Source organism: Arachis hypogaea, chromosome 1 (assembly GCF_003086295.3).
Source record: "Arachis hypogaea cultivar Tifrunner chromosome 1, arahy.Tifrunner.gnm2.J5K5, whole genome shotgun sequence".
Lineage (NCBI taxonomy): Eukaryota > Viridiplantae > Streptophyta > Magnoliopsida > Fabales > Fabaceae > Arachis > Arachis hypogaea.
Window position 1 is genome coordinate 40,816,135 of NC_092036.1, and position 21,793 is coordinate 40,837,927.

General features: G+C 37.5%; 1 non-coding gene across 1 annotated transcript; it reads right to left on the bottom strand.

Annotated features, from left to right (window-relative positions):
• Nucleotides 1–9,105: 9,105 nt before the first annotated feature.
• On the bottom strand, nt 9,106–9,213 carry LOC112711372 (small nucleolar RNA R71). The gene has a single exon (XR_003157453.1). It is a non-coding gene; the product is annotated as a small nucleolar RNA R71 (small nucleolar RNA).
• Between the last annotated feature and the right edge of the window lie 12,580 nt (nt 9,214–21,793).

A 21,793-nucleotide genomic window follows, 5' to 3' on the forward strand; every position in this document is an offset into this window, starting at 1 on the left:
AAATGCTCGCATACTCCCAAGGAACTAACATCCTCGAGAGAAATGCCGAAATTAAAGAAGCGAAGGCAGAAACGCCTCACGTTTTGAAAGAATTAAAGACGCAAAGAACTTGTACGAAGAGGAGCAGGCTAGACGTAACTGGATAGATGCTCGAGCACGAATCCCTTAAAAGAGATCGAAGCATTGGAAGCACGACCTCATGGGAAAATCGAAGCTTAAGCAGGGGCACTGTTCATACCCCGGACTGAGCTATAGGGTCCGGGTTGGACTAAAACAAACTAACCGACCTCTTACTGATCTAGTCGACCACCGACCTCTCTACAAAGAGGTCGGACGAAATGCCACAAGAGGCCTAAGGAGGCCCAAAAAGAAGAGTCACCGCCCATTAGAAGGCGGCTGACCAAAAGATGATGATCTCACCCACAAAAGATAAGATAAGATAACAAATTTATCTCAAGAAAAGGTCATGAAGTACTACTATAAATACACTGACTTTAGCATCGGAGTCTCTTTCAGGTACCCACCTCCGGTGAAAGCAGATCAGCGAACATCACCCACTCCAACAAGTTAGACGTGGCAGTCACAACCAGGCTAGAAGATCTCGTCCAAGATCGACCTCCCTATTTCAGGTAACCCTCGAAACAGTTAGTTTGGGCCAAGGTCCTAATACGGGTCCGGTTGGTCCGGTTTAGCCCGTTCGGCCCAATTTTCAGCCAAATTCTTTAAAATTACTGTCAAAATTCTCGTTTTAATTTTATCTATCATATTAAATCATAAAAATTGAATTTCTAATTTTTTAGAATAAATTTTAATTTATGAGTTAATTATTCGTTAGTTAACCGGGTTTTACACAACCCGCCGTTACTCGGGACGAACCCCAAATATGGTCTCTTTACCGTGTCAGTTAGGCACAATTATCATCATGGGCGAACCCATGTCAATTAGGATATCTTGGCATCACGGTAAGAGATAGGCTATCAATTAGGCAAACATTTCCGCATTAGCAATCTCAGGCTATCAGTTAGGCGGACACTTCTGCATTAGCAATTTGGCACAAGGCCCATTCAATATATAATTCTCAACTTTCATTTCATTCATTGTTTCTCATTTTCTTTTCTTTTCTTTTTGTCTCCACATCACTATTTACTTATACGTATCTCTGCATCACCATTTAATTACACAACCCTCCGCATTACCATTTAACATCAACTCCTTTAATATAAAACCTATCCTTTCCTTTTCCTTTAACTAAGGACATGTATGCTGCCAAATCTGGACATGCTCCTTTGGATTGAAATTAAAGTTTTTTCGTATTTGGATTTTAATTATATTTGGTGGAAAACTTAATGAAAATCTGTTGTTGCCCTAAAAAGATTTAGAAAAATACAGTAGGCAGCTCAGTTTTTGAAAATTTTGTGTTAAATCCAATTCTAATCCAATACTTCCAGATTTTAGTGAGAATACACCTAACATTCCCAAGTTTTAGGACAAAAAAACTTCCAAATCCATAGCACCTCGTTTGGTTAGTTAAATGTCAGTTGGAATTGCTGCCTTGTTTCTTTAAATTGGTTCTGAATTTCCTGTGAATATCCCAACTTCCAAGAGACATATCTAACTCTACAAAATAGCAATGCATATGAAATTTGTACTCACTTAGAATATAATGATAGGTATTTAAAGTATTTTTAGAAGTAACTCAAAATTCCAAATAAATCAAAAGTTATAGCAGCTGGAATTCGGTACTGCAGAACCAAAAAACCAGAAAATTCTGAAGCAACCACTAAACTTCAAAAATTCATATCTTCCAAGCCACTAGGCCAAATTCTCTAACATTTTTATGGAGTAATCTTGACTTCTTGAAGTTTTATAGAAAAATAATTTGGTTCAAAAATCATGTCTAGATTGCTCCCAGTTTTTATTTTAAATTTCTGCCAATTATGCATTAAGTAATTTACCAACTCTTCATACCAAAGTTGATATTCAAGCCTAAAATTCCCTTAGAACCATAATTCTATTTCCCTTTTAACTAACCAAAATTGCTAAAGTGATTAACACAACCCTAGGAGTTCAAACTCATCAATTCACCTTTTTACAAATGTTCACCTAGTTTGTTGTACATATATTTTTCTGCAATATCTTAAACCGAGTTTTTCATAGAGACTCATCATCAAGCATATCCATCATAAACTAGCAACCACCATTGTTCAAACATACGTTTAATTTATCAAATATACAACAATTCATTAATACATAACAGTAAGCTCAGTAACAAAAGAAGCATTCTATCTATCCTATCCCTTACCTTTCTTCGAGAATTCACCAACCAAGGTCTTTTCCTTGCTACCTTAAGTCAGAAAACCTTAACAAATGTAATTAAAGAATTTTTATCAGTCCACAAGGCCAATTGGCTGAGCTGCACAAAGATCAAGAGAATGAGTCTTACTCTTGTGATGAGATGAATTTGATTGGGTTGGTTCTCATTCAATAAAACTTGAAGTTTAACAAGGGTAGAACCTCTAAATTACAAAGAAAAGCAAGGCATAGAGTTACTGATTCATACCTAATGAGAAAAATTTCAAGAGAATTAGAAAGAAAAAAAGGGTACGGTTTCTTCTTTGCCTTTGGGTTGCAACTCTTTTGTTGGTCTTCTTCTTTCTCCTTGATGGTGATGTACGTTGTTGACGTCTTCCTCCTTCCCTTCCTTGATCAAATGCTACTTTTTCTTCTTTTCTTCTCTTCGTGTGGTTTTCCAAAGGAATTAAAAGGTGTGGCTCTGCTATATATATGTATAGAAGGTGGCGAAGGATGAGCTGGTACGGCAAGGCTTCGTGGCTTTCTTCCCTTGCAACACCACATCACAAAAATGATTTCACGAAGCGGTGACCATGGTTTCCTCTAGAACACGTTCAGTTGTGAGAGAAGAAAAAATGGGTTTAATCAGAGTTCCCTTGGATTTAGTTTAATTAAGGGAAGCTTGGTTTGGTTGAACCGGAAGAAGAAAAAAATGTGACTTTGAAAGTGACGAAGGAAAAACCGGATTAATAGTTGGTAACGCATTTAGGGTAATTCCTCTACAAATTCATTACTTATGAATTAGTAATAGGTACTTAATTTTAAAAGAAGTAAATTAACTATAGCAATAATTATCTAATTGCCAAGACTCATCACTCGGAAGCACTAAAAAAAGTTTTAGCACTACGTGTTTTAATTTTAATTCGTTACATATATATATATATATATATATATATATATATATATATATAAACCTATGTGCATCAGCAAACTTTGTAAATAATAAGAAATTACAGGCCTCGTGGGGTAGAGTGGTTATAGTCCCGCCATTATTGCCGCCGCCCTAGAGCTCGCCGTCGAGCTGCTTCACCACTTGATAGATAAGCACCATAAGCATTTAATCAGAGAACTCTTTAAGCTCATTTGTTTCTTCTCTTTACTCTCTAATCATTGATACTCAGAGCCTTGAGCATTGAGGGAATGCTTTGCACTTGAGCCTATTCTTGACTCTAAATGTTTTGTTTTCAAGCTTTTTGCTTGATACATAAATACCACAAGTACTTAACAAATGAATTGTCATCGATACTCAGAGCCTTCATCTTTCTCATTCTTTAGCTTTTCTTTTTCTTGCCTTATTTGCATTTTGCTTCTTCAAGGTTTTCATGATTTCAAGAATTTCATAAAATGTCCTAGATGAAAACTTCAATCAAACAATTTCAAATGCAATTGAGCAACAATAATCATGCTAGCTTTCCAATACATATAAGCTCATGCTAAGTTCTTCTTTAATGACCTTGTTTGTTTAGGATCATGAAACTAAATTGCTTCAATTCAACAATAAAGCTATGCTTCTTCACAACAAGTAATCACACATGCATGCAAAAAAAATAGAAGACAATCATGCAATTTAAATGTACTGGAAACAAATAAGAGGAAAAGAAACTTTACCACCTTATAGTTCATTTTCATTGTTGTTGTCACTTTCCTCCTATTCTTCCCCTTTCCACACCAAACTTAGAATGATTGCTTGTCCTCAAGCAACAAATAAAACAGTGGTGATGGGGTTTATGATAGCTCATGAATGTCTTAAACAATAAAGTGTTAGTAGTACATGTGTTTAACCAAGCAAAATTATGAATCACAATAAAGGTACAAGAAAGAAACAGAGGCACTATAATTGCATTAATAAGTGGTGTGCATGGTACATAGCATGAAAAATAAGTGGCAACACCAAACTTAGTGTGACACTTTCATTTTAGAATGATGCAAGTACCTAGTGAAGAATGAAAATCAAATTTGTTGCATGGAAACACCAAACTTAGAATGCAATCATATGCCAAATTATTGAAAATAAACTAAGCAAGGAAAGAAAATGTTACCTACGGTTGGGTTGCCTCCCAACAAGCGCTCTTTTAATGTCATTAGCTTGACATGTTGTTCTCAACTTTCTTGCTCTTCTTTTAGTTTGTTAAGAGGAATGACCTCAAGAGGAAGGAAGAGCAAGTTGATGTCCCTTGTTTTGAGTGCAAGCTTTCTTTTGTTGTTTCCTTGATTTACTTTGCTTGTTGGGGTAGGGGTTAGATTGTTTGTAGTTGACCTTTTGTTCTTCATGCATATAGTCCTTTGTTCCTTGGTCACAATCCTCTTTTTGGAGCTTTTGTTGATTGCCTTCACTTTTTTGCTTTCAAGACTTGGTTGTTGTGGGGTGGTTGGAGTGTCCTCTTTATCAAGAACTTCTTGGAATGGTATCTCTCTTGGTACAAAGATCTCTTCTTCTTGCTCTACCAATTCCTCATTTTCACCCTCATTAAGCACTTCTCCACTCCTTAGACTGATGGCATGATATTCTTCCCCTGGCCAAGGGAAGACTTTGGTTGGTTCATCAACAAAATGTTGTGCCAATTGTCTAATTTGCACTTCTTGATTTCTCCTTGAGATTTCCATATCTTCAATCACCTCTCTTATATTTTGCCTTAAAAACTCACTGAGTTGGGCAATAAAGAGATATCTCTTGGAGAGTTCTTCTATTTCAAATTCTAGAAGATTTTGTGGAGGTGCATAGGTTGGACAATTACGGGATGATAGTCCTTGAATAATAGGGTATGCAACATTAAAATCCCAGCCAAAATTTCGGTAGTTATCATAACAATATGAACTATTTTGTGGCTCTGGGAGGTATTCCATTTTATTTGATTGCTCATACTCTATCATTCTTTGGTGATATTTGATGAGCGGATAATTTATATGCTTTTTGGCATTGTTTTTATATAGTTTTTAGTATGTTTTATTCACTTTTTAGTATATTTTTATTAGTTTTTAAGAAAAATTCACATTTTCAGACTTTACTATGAGTTTGTGTATTTTTCTGTGATTTTAGGTATTTTCTGGCTGAAATTGAGGGACCTGAGCAAAAATCTGATTTAGAGGCTGAAGAAGGACTGCTGATGCTGTTGGATTCCGACCCCCCTTCACTCGAAATAGAAATTGTGGAGCTACAAAAAGGCAAATGGCGCGCTCTCAATTGCCTTGAAAAGTAGACATCCAGGGCTTTCCAGCAATATATAATAGTCTATACTTTGTCCGAGTTTAGATGATGCAAACTGGCGTTCAACGCCAGCTTTCTGCCCTATTAACGCCAAAAACAAGTTGCAAGCTAGAGTCAAACGCCAGAAACAAGTTACAAACTGGCGTTTAACTCCAAGGAATGCCTTTACACATGAAAGCTTCAATGCTCAGTCCAAGCACACACCAAGTGGGCCCGGAAGTGGATTTCTGCATCATTTACCTATTTCTATAACCCTAGTAACTAGTTTAGTATAAATAGAACTTTTTACTATTATATTAGGGATCTTGGGAGCTTTTGGAACATCTTTGGACCATTGTTCACATTTTGGGAGGCTGGCCATTCGGCCATGCCTACCCTATTTTCACTTATGTATTTTTAACGGTGGAGTTTCTACACATCATAGATTAAGGTGTGGAGCTCTGCTGTTCCTTGAGTATTAATGCAAAGTACTATTGTTCTTCTATTCAATTCATGCTTATTCTTATTTTAAGATATTCATTCACACACAAGAACATGATGAATGTGATGATTATGTGACACTCATCACCATTCTCACGTATGAACGCGTGATTGACAACCACTTCCGTTCTACATGGAAACAAGCTTAAATGTATATCTCTTGTGTTTCTAATCAACGATTCACATCGACTCCCCTCTAACAATGGGGCATCTGAATTCAATATTAGAGTCTTCGTGGTATAGGCTAGAATCCATTGGCAGCATTCTTAAGATCCAGAAAGTCTTAACCTTGTCTGTGGTATTCCAAGTAGGATCTGGGATGGGATGACTGTGATGAGCTTCAAACTCGCGACTGTAGGGCGTGGTGACAGACGCAAAAGGATAGTAAATCCTATTCCTACACGATCAAGAACCAACATCTGATTAGCCATACGATATCTGTGCATGGTATTTTTCATCCGAGACGAGCAATCCGACAGTTGATTAGCCATACAGAAACCGTAGAGGACATTTTCACTGAGAGGACGGGAAGTAGCCATTGACAACAGTGACACCCAACATACAACTTGCCATGGAAAGGAGTATGAAGGATTGGATGAAGGCAGTAAGAAAGCAGAGATTCAGAAGGAACAACGCATCTCCATATGCTTATTTGAAATTCCCACCAATGAATTACATAAGTATCTTTATCTTTATTTTATGTTTATTTATCTTTTAATTATCAAAACTCTATAACCATTTGAATCCGCCTAACTGAGATTTACAAGATGACCATAGCTTGCTTCAAGCCTTCAATCTCCGTGGGATCGACCCTTACTCACGTAAGGTTTATTACTTGGATGACCCAGTGCACTTGCTGGTTAGTTGTGCGAAGTTGTGAAAAAGAGTTGAGATTACAATTGTGCGTACCAAGTTGTTGGTGCCATTGAGATCACAATTTCGTGCACCAAGTTTTTGGCGCCGTTGCCTGGGATTGTTCGAGTTTGGACAACTAACGGTTCATCTTGTTGCTTAGATTAGGTAATTTCTTCTTGTTTTAACCATTATTTTATTTTCAAAAAGTTCTCAAAAATCTTTCAAAATTTTTCTTTGTTTTTGTTTTTCCAAAAAGATATTTTCAAAAAATCCAAAAAAATTAATAAAATCATAAAAACAAAAAAATATTTTGTGTTTCTTGTTTGAATCTAGAGTCAAGTTTTGAGTTTGGTGTCAATTGCATTTTTAATTTTTCTAAAAAATTTTCGAAAACTCATGCATATGTTCTTCATGATCTTCAAGTTGTTCTTGGTAAGTCTTCTTGTTTAATCTTCATATTTTCTTGTTTTGTGTCTTTTGTTGTTTTTCACATGTATTTTTTAATTTATAGTGTCTAAACAGGAAAAATCTGTAAGTTTGGTGTCTTGCATGTTTTTCTTTTCTTGAAAATTTTTCAAAAATAAGTTCTTGATGTTCATTATGATCTTCAAAGCATTCTTGGTGTTCATCTTGACATTCATAGTGTTCTTGCATGCATCATTGGTTTTGATCCAAAATTTTTTTGTTTTGAGTCATTTTAGTTGTTTTTCTCTCTCCTCATAAAAATTCAAATATAAAAAAAATGTATTTTCCATATTTTACTCATAATTTTCGAAATCTTTGGGTTGACTTAGTAAAAAATTTTTAAACAAGTTGTTTCTTATTAGTCAAGTCAAGATTTCAATTTCAGAACTTTATCTTTTCAAAATCTTTTTCAAAAATCAAATCTTTTTCATTTTTTTCATGTTTTTCGAAAAAAATTTTAAAATTGATTTTCAAAATCTTTTTCCTATCCTTATTTCATAATTTTCAAAATTATTACTAACAATTAATTTTTTGATTCAAAAATTTCAAGTTTGTTACTTTCTTGTTAAGAAAGGTTCAATCTTTAAATTCTAGAATGATATCTTTTAGTTTCTTGTTATTCAAGTCATCAACTTCAATTTTCAAAATCAAATCTTTTTAAAATTTCTTTTTCAAATCTTTTTCAAAATAAATTTCAATCATATCTTTTTAATCATATCTTTTTCAATTCATATCTTTTTCAAAAATTTGATTTCAAAAATCATTTCTAAACTTCCTATCTTTTCAAAATTGATTTTCAAATCTTTTTCAAATAACTAATTGGTTTTTTTTTGTTTGTTTTACTATTTCTTATCTTTTTCAAAACCACCTAACTACTTTTCTCTCTCTAAATTTCGAAAATTCCTCACCCTTTTTTCAAAATTCTTTTTAATTAACTAATTGTTTCAAATTTTAATTTTAATTTTATTTCTTCTCTTAATTTTCGAAAATCACTAACCATTTTTTAAAAATAGTTTTCGAAATTCTCTCCCTCTCATCTTCTTCTATTTATTTATTTAATTACTAACACTTCTCTTTTACTCGTAATTCGAACCCTCTTCTCTTCTCTCTCTGTGTTAAAATTTTTCCTTTTTTATTATTTTTCTCTTCTACACACATAAAGGAATCTCTATACTGTGACATAGAGGATTCCTCTTCTTTTCTGTTCTCTTCTTTTTCATATGAGCAGGAGCAAGGAGAAGGACATTCTTGTTGAAGCAGATCCTGAACCTGAAAGGACTCTGAAGAAGAAGCTAAGAGAAGCTAAAGCACAACAATTCAGAGAAAACCTTACAGAGAATCTCGAAAAAGAAGACATGGCTGAACCCAACAACAATGCAAGAAAGATGCTTGGTGGCTTTACTGCACCAAATTACAACTTCCATAGAAGAAGCATCTCAATCCTTGCCATTGGAGCAAACAATTTTGAGCTAAAGCCTCAATAAGTTTCTCTGATACAATAGAATTGCAAGTTTCATGGACTTCCATCAGAAGATCCTTTTCAGTTTTTAACAGAATTCTTGTAGATCTGTGGTACTGTTAAGACCAATGGAGTTGATCCCGAGGTCTATAAGCTTATGCTTTTCCCTTTTGCTATAAGAGACAGAGCTAGAACATGGTTGGACTTTCAACATAAAGATAGCCTGAACTCTTGGGATAAGCTGGTCACGACTTTCTTAGCCAAGTTCTTTCCTCCTCAAAAGCTGAGCAAGCTTAGAGTGGATGTTTAAACCTTCAGGCAGAAAAAAGGTGAATCCCTCTATGAAGCTTGGGAAAGATACAAGCAACTAACCAAAAAGTGTCCTTCTGACATGCTTTCAGAATGGACCATCCTGGATATATTCTATGATGGTCTGTCTAAATTGTCTAAGAAGTCATTGGACCATTCTGCAGGTGGATATATTCACGTGAAGAAAATTTCTGCAAAAGCTCAGGAACTCATTGACATAGTTGCAAATAACCAGTTCATGTACATTTCTGAAAGGAATCTTGTGAGTAATGGGACACCTCAAAGGAAGGGAGTTCTTGAAATTGATGCTCTGAATGCCATATTGGCTCAGAACAAAATGTTGACTCAGCAAGTCAATATGATTTCTCAGAGTCTGAATGGATTGCAAAATGCATCCAACAGTACTAAAGAAGCATCTTCTGAAGAAGAAGCTTATTATCCTGAGAACCTTGCAATGGCAGAGGTAAATTACATGGGTGAAGCCTATGGAAACACCTATAATCCCTCATGGAGAAATCATCCAAATTTCTCATGGAAGGATCAACAAAAGCCTCAATAAGGCTTTAATAATGGTGGAAGAAACATGTTTAGCAATAGCAAGCCTTTTCCATCATCATCTCAACAACAGACAGAGAATTCTGAGCAGAATCCATCTAGCTTAGCATATATAGTCTCTGATCTATCTAAGGCCACTCTTAGTTTCATGAATGAAACAAGGTCTTCCATTAGAAATTTGGAGGCACAAGTGGGCCAGCTGAGTAAAAAAGTTACAGAAACTCCTCCTAGTACTCTCCCAAGCAATACAAAAGAGAATCCAAAAAGAGAGTGCAAGGCCATAACCTTACTTGGTGTGGCCGAACCTGGAGAGGAGGAGAAGGATGTGAATCCCAGTAAGGAAGACCTCATGGGACGTCCTCTGGACACAAAGGAGTTCCCATTTGAGGAACCTAAGGAATCTGAGGCTCATCTAGAGACCATAGAGATTCCATTGAACCTACTTCTGCCATTCGTGAGCTCTGATGAGTATTCCTCCTCTGAAGAGGATGAAGATATTACTGAAGAGCAAGTTGCTAAGTACCTTGGAGCAATCATAAAGCTGAATGCCAAGTTATTTGGTAATGAGACTTGGGTGGATGAACCCCCTTGCTCACAAATGAACTGAATGACTTGGTTAGGTAGACATTACCTTAAAAGAAACAGGATCCTGGTAAATTCTCAATTCCCTGTACCATAGGCACCATGACCTTTGAGAAGGCTCTGTGTGACCTCGGGTCAGGCATAAACTTAATGCCACTCTCTGTAATGGAGAAACTAGGAATCTTTGAGGTACAGGCTGCCAAATTCTCATTAGAGATGGCAGACAAATCCATGAAAAAGGCTTATGGACAGGTAGAGGACGTGCTAGTAAAGGTCAAAGGTCTTTACATCCCTGCTGATTTCATAATCCTAGATACTGGAAAGGATGAGGATGAAGCCATCATCCTTGGAAGACCCTTTCTAGCCACAGCAAAAGCTGTGATTGATGTGGACAGAGGAGAGTTGATCCTTCAATTGAATGAGGACTACCTTGTGTTTAAAACTCAAGGATCTCCCTCTATAACCATGGAGAGGAAGCAAAAAAAAGCTTCTTTCAATGCAGAGTCAAATAAAGCCCCCACAGTCAAACTCTAAGTTTGGTGATGGGAGGCCACAACCAAACTCTAAGTTTTGGTGTTAAACCCCCACATTCAAACTCTAAGTTTGGTGTTGGGAGGTCCCAACAATGCTCTGAACATCTGTGAAGCTCCATGAGAGCTCACTGTCAAGCTATTGACATTAAAAAAGCACTTAATGGGAGGCAACCCAATTTTATTTTTCTATGTTATTTTCTCTTTTTTTTAGGTTGATGATCATGTGGAGTCACAAAAACTACTGCAAAATTATAGAAAAATCAAAAACAACATTAAAAACAGCACACCCTGGAGGAGATACTTAATGGCGTTTAAACGCCAGTAAGGGTAGCAGAATAGGCATTTAACGCCCAGTCTGACACCATTCTGGGCGTTAAACGCCAGAAAGAAGCACCAGACTGGCGTTAAACGCCAGAAAGAAGCAACAAACTAGCATTAAACGCCAGAAATAGGTTGCAGCTTGGTGTTTAACGCTAGGAAAGGAATAAAAGCTGGCGTTTAACGCTAGAAACGAGCAGCAGTCTGGCGTTAAACGCCAGTATTGCACACTAAGGGCGTTTACACGCCTAATTAGAGCAGGGATGAGATATCCTTGACCTCTCAGGATCTGTGGATCCCACAGGATCCCCACCTACCACACCTCTCTCTCTCCCCCTCACACATCTCTATAACACTCTACGCAAAATACCACTCACCTATCAAACCCTATTCTCTTCCCTATATTCTCTTCACCAATCACCTCCACCCCTCTTCTCCAAAAACCCCACCTACCTCACTTTCAAATTCAAACACTTTTCCCTCCCAAATCCACCCAAGTCCATTCGGCCACTCTCTCTCTCTTCCCCTATAAATACACCTCTTCACTCCTTCATTTTCGCATATCTTATACACTTTTCCCCTACTTGGTTGAACCACTTAACCCCCTTCATCTACTCCATCTCTTCTTCTTCTCTGCCTTTCTATGTTCCTTTGCTCGAAGACGAGCAAACATTTTAAGTTTGGTGTGGTAAAAATGTTGCTTTTTGTTTTTCCATAACCATTTATGGCACCTAAGGCCAGAGAAACCTCTAGAAAGAGGAAAGGGAAGAGAAAAGCTTCCACTTCTGAGTCATGGGAGATGGAGAAATTCATCTCAAAGGTCCATCAAGACCACTTCTATAAAGTTGTGGCCAAGAAGAAGGTGATCCCTGAGGTCCCTTTCATGCTCAAGAAAAATGAATATCTGGAGATCCGACATGAAATCCGAAGAAGAGGTTAGGAAGTTCTTACTAACCCCATTGAACAAGTCAAAATCTTAATGGTTCAAGAGTTATATGCCAATGCATGGATCACTAGGAACTATGATCAAAGTATGAACCCGAATCCAAAGAATTGGCTTACAATGGTTCGGGGAAATACTTAGATTTCAGTCCGGAAAATGTAAGGTTGGTGTTCCACTTGCCAATGATGCAAGAAAATGCATGCCCCTACACTAGAAGGGTCAACTTTGATCAAATTTTGGACCAAGTACTCCTTGACATATGTGTGGAAGGAGCTCAATGGAAAAGAGACTTAAGAGGCAATCCGGTTCAATTAAGAAGACCGAACCTTAAGCCCGTGGCTAGAGAATGGTTGGAGTTCATCCAACGCTCCATCATTCCTACTAGCAACCGATCTGAAGTGACTGTAGATCAGGCTATCATGATCCTTAGTATCATGATTGGGGGGGAAGTGGAAGTTCATGAGATCATACCTCTAGAACTCTACAAGGTGGCTGACAAGTCATCCACCTTGGCAAGGTTAGCCTTTCCTCATCTCATTTGTCACCTATGCAATTTGGCTGGGATAGACATAGAAGGAGACATCCTCATTGAAGAGGACACCATCACTAAGAAAAGGATGGAGCAAATAAGGGAGCCCACTCATGGACCTCAACAAGAGCATGAGGAATTCCCTCATCAAGAAATCCCTGAGATGCCTCAAGGGATGCAATTTCCTCCACACAACTATTGGGAGCAACTCAACACCTCTTTGGAAGGCTTGAGTTACAACATGGACCAACTAAGGGTGGAGCACCAAGAGCACTCCATCATTCGCCCTGAAATTAGAGAAGATCAAAGAGCTATGAGGGAGGAGGAACAAAGGCAAGGAAGAGACATAGAGGAGCTCAAGATCACCATTGGTTCTTCAAGAGGAAGACGCCACCCTCACTAAGGTGGACTCATTCCTTAAGCCCCTTGTCTATTTATTTTTCTGTTTTCGGTTTTGAGCTTTATGTTTGGCTATGTTTTGTATCTTTATTACATGATCATTAGTGTCTAGTGTCTATGTCTTAAAGCTATGAATAACTCCATGAATCCTTCACATCTCTTAAATGAAAAATGTGCTTAATTACAAAAGAACAAGAAGTACTTAGATTTCAAATTTTATCTTAAAATTAGTTTAATTATTTTGATGTGGTGGCAATACTTTTTGTTTTCTAAATGAATGCTTGAACAATGCATATTTTTGATCTTGTTATTTATGAATGTTAAAATTATTGGCTCTTGAAAGAATGATGAACAAAGAGAAATGTTATTGATAATCTGAAAAATCATGAAATTGATTCTTGAAGCAAGAAAAAGCAGTGAATAAGAAAGCTTGCGAAAAAAAAGTGGCAAAAATTAAAAGAAAGAAAAAGAAAAAGCATGCAGAAAAAGCCAATAGCCCTTAAAATCAAAAGGCAAGGGTAAAAAGGATCCAAGGCTTTGAGCATTAATGGATAGGAGGGCCCAAGAAAATAAAATCTAGGCCTAAGCGGCTAAATCAAGCTGTCCCTAACCATGTGCTTGTGTCATGAAGGTCCAAGTAAAAAGCTTGAGACTGAGTGGTTAAAGTCATGATCCAAAGCAAAAAGAGTGTGCTTAAGAACTTTGGACACCTCTAACTAGGGACTTTAGCAAAGCTGAGTCACAATCTGAAAAGGTTCACCCAGTTATGTTATGTGTCTGTGGCATTTATGTATCCGGTGGTAATACTGGAAAACAAAGTGCTTAGGGCCACGGCCAAGACTCATAAAGTAACTGTGTTCAAGAATCAACATACTGAACTAGGAGAATCAATAACACTATCTAAATTCGGAGTTCCTAAAGATGCCAATCATTCTGAATTTCAAAGGATAAAGTGAGATGTCAAAATTGTTCAGAAGCAAAAAGCTACTAGCCCCGCTCATCTAATTAGGACTCAGTTTCATTGATATTGTGAGATTCATTGTATATTCTCTTCTTTTTATCCTATTTTGTTTTCAGTTACTTGGGGACAAGCAACAATTTAAGTTTGGTGTTGTGATGAGCAGATAATTTATACGCTTTTTGGTATCGTTTTTATATAGTTTTTAGTATGTTTTATTTACTTTTTAGTATACTGTTATTAGTTTTTAAGCAAAATTTACATTTTTGGACTTTACTATGAGTTTGTGTGTTTTTATGTGATTTCAAGTATTTTCTGGCTGAAATTGAGGGACCTGAGCAAAAATCTGATTCAGAGGCTGAAGAAGGACTGTTGATGCTGTTGGATTCTGACCTCCCTGCACTCGAAATGAATTTTTTGGAGCTACAGAAATTCAAATGGCGCACTCTTAATTGCGTTGGAAAGTAGACATCCAAGGCTTTCTAGCAATATATAATAGTTTATACTTTGCATGAGTTTAGACGATGCAAACTGGCGTTCAATGCCAGCTTTCTGCCCTATTCTGGCGTTAAACGCCAGAGACAAGTTGCAAGCTAGAGTCAAATGCCAGAAACAAGTTACAAACTGGCCTTTAACTCCAAGGAAGGCCTCTACACATGAAAGCTTCAATGCTCAGCCCAAGCACACACCAAGTGGGCCCGAAAGTAGATTTCTGCATCATTTACCTATTTCTGTAATCCTAGTAGCTAGTTTAGTATAAATAGAACTTTTACTATTGTATTAGGGATCTTGGGAGATTTTGGAACATCTTTGGACCATTGTTCACATTTTGGGAGGCTGGCCATTCGGCCATGCCTACCCTATTTTCACTTATGTATTTTCAACGGTGGAGTTTCTACACATCATAGATTTAGGTGTGGAGCTCTGCTGTTCCTCGAGTATTAATGCAAAGTACTATTGTTCTTCTATTTAATTCATGCTTATTCTTATTCTAAGACATTCATTCACACACAAGAACATGATGAATATGATGATTATGTGACACTCATTACCATTCTCACTTATGAACGCGTGATTGACAACCACTTCCGTTCTACATGGAAATGATGTTGAATGTATATCTCTTGGGTTTCTAATCAACGATTCACATCGACTCCCCTCTGACAATGGGGCATCTGAATTCGAGATTAGAGTCTTTGTGGTATAGGCTAGAATCCATTGGCAGTACTCTTGAGATCCGGAAAGTCTAAACCTTGTCTGTGGTATTCCAAGTAGGATTTGGGATGGGATGACAGTGAGGAGCTTTAAACTCGTGACTGTAGGGTGTGGTGACAGATGTAAAAGGATAGTAAATCCTATTCCTACACGATCGAGAACCAACAGCTGATTAGCCATACGATATCTGTGCATGGTATTTTTCATCCGAGACGAGCAATCCGATAGTTGATTAGCCGTTCAAAAACTGTAGAGGACCATTTTCACTGAGAGGACGGGAAGTAGCCATTGACAACGGTGACACCCAACATACAGCTTGCCATGGAAAGGAGTATGAAGGATTGGATGAAGGCAGTAGGAAAGCAGAGATTCAGAAGGAACAACACATCTCCATACGCTTATCTGAAATTTCCACCAATGAATTACATAAGTATCTCTATCTTTATTTTATGTTTATTTATATTTTAATTATCAAAACTCTATAACCATTTGAATCTGCCTGACTAAGATTTACAAGATGACCATAGCTTGCTTCAAGCTGTCAATCTCCGTGGGATCGACCCTTACTCACGTAAGGTTTATTACTTGGACCACATAGTGCACTTGCTGGTTAGTTGTGCGAAGTTGTGAAAAAGAGTTGAGATTACAATTGTGCGTACCAAGTTGTTGGCACCATTGAGATCACAATTTTGTGCACCAATATTCCTAGCCACCAGTAGGATAATGACTAGAATCATTTTGTGGTGGTGGGCAATATCCCATATGACATGATTGATCAAAATGTGAGGTAGACTCCATTCTTACTTGCAAAATGCTCTGTCTTAAACAATAAACATCAAAAGATATTGGAATCTCCATTGTCACAGATGAGGGATTCTTAGTGAGGCAATAACACAAGCACCTTACTAGAAAGAGAAAATTGAAACTAAAACAAACTTAAATGAACAAAAACAAAAAGAAAAGTGTCTAATCTAGGTAATCAACCAACCTGTAGTTTGTTAATCACAATTAATCCCCGGCTACGGCACCATAAAATTTGATGAGCCGGAATTAACTACCCACATATAATGAATCCGTTCTTTGGCAAGCGCACCAAATTGTCGTCAAGTAATAACCCACAATGGAGTGGGATCATCTCCACAGAGATTAATTAGATTAAGCAAGCAATAGTTGATTAATTATCCTAGTTAGACGATTCAATTTTGAGTGATAAGCAACAAGAAAAGTAAATGACATGAAAGTAAAGGAAAGCAATAAAGTACAAGAAAGTAAATGGCAAGAAAAGTAAAGTACGAGAAAGTAAAGTGCTGGAAATGTAAAGTGCAGAAAATGTAAATGACCACAATGTAAATAAAAGAAAGAAAGATAAAATAAACATTGGGATCAAGAGATATTATATTCTCTGGATTAATTGATTTCATCTCATCTTCAATCATGCAACTCCTTGACCTCTTGGCAATCATGATTGATTGAGCCCCAATTCCTTGGTGACTCAATCTCTCAAATCTTGATCAATAGCCAATTCCTTGGTCTAATTGCTTATGGGAAGAGATGAAGCTTGTTCCCTGATTATACCACACATCATCATAGGTCCAAGTAGAGGGTGGATTATATGTCACCATATTCAAACACCAAAACCCAAATCCTACTCAAGTGTGAGAAAGAATTTCAAGCATGGTTTTATGTTTCCTTTTCCAGGGTTCCCATAAAACCCAATTGCATTCAATCTCTTTTTCAAGATAATTGAATGCTAGAATGAAGAATGAAATCCTTTCTAATGAATCAAAGAGAGATGAATAGAAGAAGATGTATAAAGACAATCAATCCATTGAAAAACAATAGAGCTCTCTTTCCCAATGGAAAGCGTTAGTAATTCATAATTAAAATATTTACAAGAAAGAAAATGGAAGAGGAGAAGAGAATGGTGGGAAGGAGGGTCCGAAGACTCACTCCTCCAAATGTGTCCAGAGTAATAGATCGCTCCTTAATTCTATGAAACTAGGCCTTTATATAGGCTCTCCTAAATTACAAACTTAAATGAAATTAAAAGCAAATTACAATGAAATGAAAATAAACTATTCTAGATGCTTCTTGTGGCCTTGATTGGTTGATAATTATGGCTTGAATGAGAGTTGGAGTGGGCTTGGTTGAAGGTTGGGGGCTGCAGGAAGAAGTTGGCGTGTGGTTTCAAGTGCCACTCCCACTTGATTTTGCCCTTTGGAGTATGATCCACTTTGCAATGTTGAAAGTATGGAGTTGGTTGGGCCTCAAAATGAATGTCCACTACAACGTATTGTATATGGTTGGAAAGCTCTGGATATCAGCTTTCCAAAGCTTTTGTAATAAACTCATTTGGACCTTTGTAGCTCAAGTTATGCTCATTTGAATGTGGATAGGTCAGTCTGTCAAGTAGCCCGGCGTGCCACACCCACTTCTGGCGTGCCACGTCCCATATGTTGTGCAACTGGTGTGCAATGCCCAAAACTGGCATGCCACGCCTTCAATGATGCACCAAAATCTTCTCTCTGGCCATTTGAACTGGCATGCCACGCCCAAGACTCCAAGTGGCACGCCCATTGTATGAAAGGGGTTGGCGTGCCACGCCTTCGATATCAAGTGGCACGCCAGGTTTTGCAACGCTAAAATAATGGCCTTTTACACCTTTCTTTTTAACGTTCACCCTATAGTATTATATATATTTGGAAAGCTCTTGATGTCAGCTTTCCAACGCCACCAAGATCACCTCATTTAAATCTCTACAACTCACGTTATGTTCCTTTGAAGATGAATAGGTCAGGCTGGTAACTCTGCAGTGACGTGTTTTTCTTCTTGTATTTTCGGGGTCAATATCTTCCTTAATTTCAGTGTCCATTATAAAGTGTTATATATGGTTGAAAAGCACTGGATGTTTACTTTCTAATGGCACTAAAATCATCTCCTTTGGAGTTGTGTAGCTCAAGATATTTTCATTTGAATGAGAGGAGGTCAGGCTGGCATATCCCCCAGTGTGCCACGCCCACTGCTTGGTGTGCCACGCCCATAGTGGGGCTCAAAATCACTCCACTGGAAGTTAAGCCTGGCGTGTCACACCCAAGACACCAAGTGGCACGCCCTCTTTGAGATCTTGACTTCACAACTTGGCGTGCTAGTACACGGAATCGTGATCTCACACACTTTCTTCACAACTCCGCGTAGCTGACCAGCAAGTGTACTGGTCATCCAAGTAATACCTTACGTAAGTAAGGGTCGATCCCACGGAGATTGTCGTCGTGAAGCAAGCTATGGTCATCTTGTAAATCTTAGTCAGACAGATTCAAATGGTTATGGGGTTTTGATAATTAAAAGATAAATAAGACATAAAATAAGATAGAAATACTTATGTAATTCATTGGTGGGAATTTCAGATAAGCATATGGAGGTGCTTTGTTCCTTCTGAATCTCTGCTTTCCTGCTGCTTTCATCCAGTCATGCGTACTCCTTTCCATGGCAAGCTGTATGTTGAGGGATCACCGTTGTCAATGGCTACCATCCGTCCTCTCAGTGAAAATGGTCCGGCTACGGGTTACGTAGGGCTAATCATCTGTCGGTTCTCGATCGTGTCGAAATAAGATCCAATTATCCTTTTGCGCACTGTCACTGCGGCTAGCACTTGCGAGTTTGAAGCTCGTCACAGTCATCCCATCCTGGATCCTACTCAGAATACCACAGACAAAGTTTAGACTTTTCAGATCTCAAGAATGCTGCCAATTGATTCTAGCTTATACCATGAAGACTCTGATCTCATGGAATGGAAGGCTCTGTTGTTAGGAGAGGCAACCATGCGTCATGGACCAGGAGGCCAAGAGATACACACTCAAGCTATTGCATGTAGAACAGAAGTGGTTGTGAGGCACGCGTTCATAAGAGAGAATGATGATGAGTGTCACGGATCATCACATTCATTAGGTTGAAGTACGAGTGAATATCTTAGAATAAGAATAAGCTTGAATTGAATAGAAGAACAATAGTACTTTGCATTAATTCATGAGGAGCAGCAGAGCTCCACACCTTAATCTATGATGTGTAGAAACTCCACTGTTGAAAATACATAAGAACAAGGGTTCAAAGACCTGATTCCAAGATCAAAGATGATCAAAAGATGAAAATACAATAGTAAAAGGTCCTATTTACAATGAACTAGTAACCTAGAGTTTACAAAAATAAGTAAATGATGTAGAAATCCACTTTCGGGGCCCACTTGGTGTGTGCTTGGGCTAAGCATTGAAGCTTCCACATGCATAGGCTTTTCTTGATGTTAAACACCAGCTCTGGTGCCAGTTTGGGCATTTAACTCCAGCTTTTATGCCAGTTCTGGCGTTTAACGCCAGAAAAAGGTCTCTGACTGGCATTTTGATGCCAGTTTGGGCCATCAAATCTCAGGAAAAGTATGGACTATTATACATTGCTGAAAAGCCCAAGATGCCTACTTTCCAACGCAATTGAGAGCGCACCAATTGGGCTTCTGTAGCTCAAGAAAATCCCATTCGAGTGCAGGGAGGTCAGAATCCAACAGCATCTGACGTCCTTTTTCAGCCTCTGAATTAGATTTTTGCTCAGGTCCCTCAATTTCAGCCAGAAAATACCTGAAATCACAGAAAAATACACAAACTCATAGTAAAGTCCAGAAATGTGATTTTTGCATAAAAACTAATAATTATATACTAAAAACTAACTAAATCATACTAAAAACTACCTAAAAACAATGCTAAAAAGCGTATAAATTATCCGCTCATCACGTGCCACGCCCATAGCACCAAGTGGCATGCCCTCTTTGAGACTTGGCTTCAGAACTTGGCGTACCACACCCAAAGCTCCAAGTGGCACGCCCATATGAAATTCTTCAACCTTCTTTGTTGGAATGTTGGCTTGGTGTGCCACGCCCATAGCTTCAAGTGGCACGCCTATTGTTGAGAGTTGGTTCAAAAGCTTGGCGTGCCAAGCCCAGAGCTTCAAGTGGCACGTCCAGCTTCACACTCCTAGCTTTATATGTTGTTTTCTTCCCTTTTTGTTTCTCTTTTTACCTGAAATTCAACACAAACCCATTTCAAAGCAATGTACCATAATATATATCATTTAGTTCATGAAATTACATTGATAAATGAGATTATGCTCTTTTTATCGTCTTTTTTAGATAAGAAAAATGGTACATGATGCGCAGTCATCACCGTTGTCGTGCTAGACTTTGTTGCCATCACTATTAGTGGAGGTTCGTAGAGAGAAGGATGATACGTGAGAAAGAGCCATCGCGGAGCTTTGATTGTTGTTGTTGTTCGTGGAATCTGATGTCGTCGCCGCTGTCTGGGACGTTGTGGTTCAAGTTGACGCTATTGGACGATATTTGTGCCGTTATTCCAATAGGGTTGAGTTTTAGTTCTTGCATGTCGTGTTTGGAGTTGCTGTTGTTGTTGCGGAAGTGTTTTGGAGTTGTAGTAACAGTTGCCACTGTTGCAGGCTAGGAGAAAAAAATATTTTGACGTGTTTTATGGTTTACGAGTTTTGACTATTCGAGGTAGGATTTTTTTAAAAACTTATTTTATATTATTGAATTGTCATAAACAATATTGATGCAAGAAACATATTTTTGGTGGTTTTGTGAGTCTTATTGATTGACTGAACTGCTTTGGATGAATGTAATGGTTTGCCTGATTGATTTATTAATAGTTTGAGAAGGCTGGATATTCTGATTTGTTAGTTGACTTTGTTAAATTGGTTCTCTTAATATTGGAAATGATTTAATGTTAAAAATGCTTGGATATTGGAAATAATTTAATATTGAATATGATTTAAGGTTAGAAATGATTTGAGATTTGGAAATAATTTTGATATTGGAGTTGGTTTGATTTATTGGAAATATGTTGAGAAGAGCCTGGAAAATAGTTTGGTTGGGACCCGATAAGGGTGGAAAAGTCTGAGTTTTAGACGAGATGCTGCCAAAATTTTTATGAAAATTTGGAAGTTTTATTTTGGTTAATTTCATTGAAGAATCATTTTATTTTATTTTGACTTAACTAGAGAAAAATATGATTCGGGTGTTTTAGAAAACTTTATAGTGATTATTAAAGTATAAATGGTTTTATTGTTCGGTTAAGATTTTGATTTGCAAACAGGATGAGTTTTTAGTCTTTTGGAGGAGGCTTAAACATGAAAATAGTTTGAAGTTAGCTTGGGGTTTTTGGTTGAGTAAAGATGAGAATTTAACTTGCTTTTCAAGAGGATAAACTTGGAAATGATCTACTTTTGAATGCGCTAAATTTTTGGGTAAAAATTAATTTTTGTTTCTTGAATAATGAGTTTTTAAAATAAATAATTTGAAGTTAATTTGAGACTTTTGACTTGGTCAAAAAAATTTTATGATAGAGCTTTGATATAATAACTCCCTGGACAGATACAAGGGTTGTGGTTCAACCCACTTGCTCCGGATTGAGGATTGGAACTCCCTAGGTTGATACAAGGGTTGTGGTTCACCCCACTTGATTCGGGTTGAGGATTAGAAATTACTGGGTAGATACAAGGGTTATGGTTCGCTCCACTTGCTACGGGTTCAGGATTGAAACTCCCTGGATAGATGCAAGGGTTGTGGTTTGCCTCACTTGCTCT